This window comes from Psammomys obesus, unplaced genomic scaffold, assembly GCF_907164565.1.
Source record: "Psammomys obesus unplaced genomic scaffold, mPsaObe1.curated_primary_1811, whole genome shotgun sequence".
NCBI classification, from domain to species: Eukaryota; Metazoa; Chordata; class Mammalia; order Rodentia; family Muridae; genus Psammomys; species Psammomys obesus.
The window spans coordinates 3196643-3200714 of NW_026593286.1; positions in this window are offsets into that span (position 1 = coordinate 3196643).

Genomic DNA, 4072 nt, shown 5'->3' on the forward strand with positions numbered 1-4072 from the left:
TCCTTGGTCTGTGCACCTGCCAGAGGCTGAGAAGGAATTTCACAGTCCCTCTGTCTCTATGGTCCAGGTCTAAAGTTTGTCAAGGAAGGGTGGGGACTGACATAGTCTTCCAACAGGACTGCATGAAATACCAGCCTGTGCTCCAGGGTGCAAGATGGATTCTGTACGAATGCACACCTTCCCGTGAGGACAGCCTACCTGGCAGTGAGATCCAAGGGTGTGCATTGAAGAAACAGTATGTAGGCCAAAAGTCGTGCTTCCTAGCTTTCATTTACTGGTGTGTGAGCGTGTGTGTCTCTATGTGTGTTTGAGCGCATTGTCAGTGTGAGTGTGTGTCTGTGTGTGTGAGTGTGTCTGTGAATATATAGGTGTGTGTATGAGAGAGAGACAGCTTGGGGTTGACCAAGAGGTCAACCTCAGATTCCTTTCCTTAGGTCTCACTCACTTTGCTTTCTGAAATGTGGCTCTCCCTAGCCTGGAGCTCGCCAAGCAGGCTGGGCTGGCTAGCCAGGGAGCCCCAGGGACCTACCTATCTCACCTCCCCAGCACCGAGTCTATGGACATGGAGCACCACGCCTGGACTCTGAAGGCTGAACTCAGGCCCGCACGTTTGTGCACTTTATTCGATGCCCCCCCCCTTCTGAAACTGGAGCAGTTAACATGAGATTCTCTTCTGGGTGTCCATTCATTTTTATAATCAGAAGCTCTAACTGGAATGGCTTCATGCTGGATATTACAAGGAGAGGCAGGATAAGACGCACCACTGTGAAGGTGTCGGAAGTCCAGCAACACCTTTGAGCGAGCCAGCAAGCTCAAGCCAGCAAAATGGGCCTCTGCTGCAAGAAACTCCAGTCATGGCCATCCAGAGGCAGAAAACAGACCATCTTCCAAGTCACACCCTTCCTAGGGACACATCATGATGCTCTTGGGGTTAGAAGGGCCCCTTACCTTAGAACCAGTGATGATCTCCTGAGAACTGAGCAATGGTTAAGATGTGGGAGGCAGCGATGGGAGATACTGGAATGAAGTGAGCTACATCTGAAGTAAACACCGAAAATACAAAGCAGGAATGAGGGGGCCCTGAAGAGAAAGCGGCAAACACCTGCGCGGCACCCTCTCCACCACCCTCACCCAACTTCAAGGGGATTTTAGAAAAGGGGTGGAGCTAAGGGAGAAATGTGCTAACATGCTCTGTTTGTTTTTCTATTTTATGTGCTTATGGGATGCGTGGGGGCGGGTGTAGAGGCAGGTCATGAAGGGCTCGATGTAGAGGTTAGTCAAACTCCCTGGCAAAACAAACAAAATAGACACAAATGGCAAAAAACAAAACAAAAACAACAAGCACTGCTCCAGCACTCCAGTGAAGGAAAGGGACTAAATGAGAAACACAAGGGCAATGTAAACAGAAATTAAGTTAAGATGGAATTAAGCCCCCCCCCATCTCAGCTGGAGCGATGACTTAGGTTAAAAGCACTGGCTATTCTTCCGTAGCTTCTGAGTTCAATTCCCAGCAACCACATGGAGGCTCACAACCATCTGTAATGGGATCTGGTGCCCTCTTCTGGCATGCAGCTGTACATGCAGAACATTGAATACATAATATATAAGTAAATAAATAAATCTTAAAAGACACCCCCCATATCAGCTAATAAAATGATGTTAAGTACTCCTATTAAAAGCCAAAACCACAGGCTGTATAAAAGCAAGCAGAAACTTGTGTCTCCTTCCAAAGTATTCCTTTAAAATGTGGGCAAGGTCTTGGCAAAGGAGTTTGCTGGAGGCATGTGCTCTCCCTCTGCAGGACAGAGAAGCCTGAGGAAAGAATGACTCCAACTGTGTAGTTCAACCACCGTCCTCTGAATGTCTGCTGGAAAGGGTTCCGTGAGGGGACACCTGGCTGGGGGGACACTCTGCCTCAGCTCTTGGGGAGGTGACATTCTGGAGGTCTTCCTGCTCCCGCTTCCTGAGTGCTGGGTTGATGAGTGGGCATGACCCAGCTCTGTTTCTGCAGTGCTAGGGGTCAAACCCGGGGCCTCACTCATCTGTCTAAGTGCTCCACCATCTGAGCTCCCTCCCCAGCCCCAGAACTGCAAACATATTTAAAATGTATTCTTTGACAGGATGTGCACATAAGGAATGTACTTTTACTCTGTTCACCCCATTACCCTCTCTCATGCCCTCCTACTCCTCTGACCCTTCCACTTCCCACTAAGTCCCCCTCCTATGTCCGTGTTGTCTTTTTCCTTTCTCTGGATGCCCGCATTTAACTGGAGCTGCCTACATGAGCATGTATGTGTAGTTACTTACTGAAGCAGTGGCAACACCACTGAAGAAGAATTATTCTGTAGCCCTCAGCAGCCGGCAGCTCCTCAGCTCGGCCTTGGGATTCACGATCCCATTTTGCATCCCAGTTGTTCCAAGTAACCACAGCTGTGACTTCCTGAGTGCAGCGGCCATGTTGTGTCTGGAAGACAACATTTCACATGTCTCCTCCTCATCCTCTGCTCTTACATTCTGTCCCTCTTCCTCTATGCTTCCCCGGCCTTGGAGGGGGTAATATGTATCCCGTTTAGAGATGAGCACTCAATAGTACTCATTCTTACCACTTTGACCAGTTACGAGTCTCTTGCAAGAACTTCGTGCCCACCACAAAAAAAAAGAAAAAAAGAAAAAAAAAAGAAAAGAAAAGAAAAGAAAAGAAAAGAAAAGAAAAAAAAAAGCCTCTCTGACCAATGTTGAGAACAGCATCAATTTATGGGTAAGAATGTAAATACTGAGAAAGCGGTTTGACAACATTTTCACTTAATAAAACAATAGTAGTATATGGTCTATGATCCCTCAGCTATGCAAGTACAGTACTTCATAGTCAGCTCTGTCTTGGTCATGTCGATCTAGGGAGCTTCCTTCCTTTCTCATCCTTATGGGACCTCAACTCCCAGCCTCTTTTTTGCATGCAGACCCTGCATGAATCCTCATGCATTCTAGGGCTGAGTGGTGAAAACAACTAGGTGTTTATTTACATGATCTTTACAAAGTTGCATGGTTTTGCTAGGAGGCAGTTACACAGCACAGTCTGTGGATGAGAGGAAGTGTCATCTAAAGGAACAAGCAGAACACAGCTGACTCCTGAAAAGGTGTTGCAAAACCATGTAATCAGAGAGCAATCGGTAAAGGACAAGTGTGAGGCCTGATGATTCTAACCTGTGTCAGACAGGAAGATCCACCACCCGGGCCGAGTCTGAACTGCTTCAGGCTCTCTGTCATTTGTCCCCAACCAGGAGGCAAGAAATCCAGTAGGCTCCACTGTGGAAGGAGGGAAAGGCATGGTGCATGTTCTTCAGACCCCTTCTACAGGAGGATTCAGGCCATCAAATGGACACCGAGGAAAAGCCCAAAGACCTTCTGGTGTGTTTCCAGGGGCTACCGCCATCTCTCTCAAACCTTGTTCCTAGAGAGTGTTCCCCTGAGTGTCTGCTTGCACACGGGTAGCATTCTTGCAGGTGCTTTGGCTGATGGAAAACCTTTTACAGACCTTTCTGTCATCCCTGACTCAATCTTCACTGCCACAAAGTAAACCCCGGGGAGCTTATTACACGGAGATTCCTGGGCTCCGATCCAAACCTACTGAATCACAGTCTCCTTTGGTGGTCCCAACGCTCTTGAGTTAGGCACTCCTCCTGCAGCCAACTGTGCTTTCTATAGGTAGGAGGAGGGATTTATCTATCTACCACTCATCTGTCCTTCCATCCACTAGCCTATTAATCTACTCAACCATTTTCCATTCATTTATCCACTCACCTCTATCTTCTTCTCTTTCTTTCATTCTTTTCTTCCATCCCTTTATCTACACATCCACGGATCCATCCGTACACCCACTCATCTGGCTATGCTCTTAAGCACCCAGCTGTCCATTCACTCATTAATCTGTCTTTTGATCATTCATCCATCTATCCATTACCCATCCATCTATCCATTTTCCATCTATCTATCCACACATCTATAAATCTACCCAGTGATCTATCTATCTATCTATCTATCTATCTATCTATCTATCTATCTATCTATCTATCTA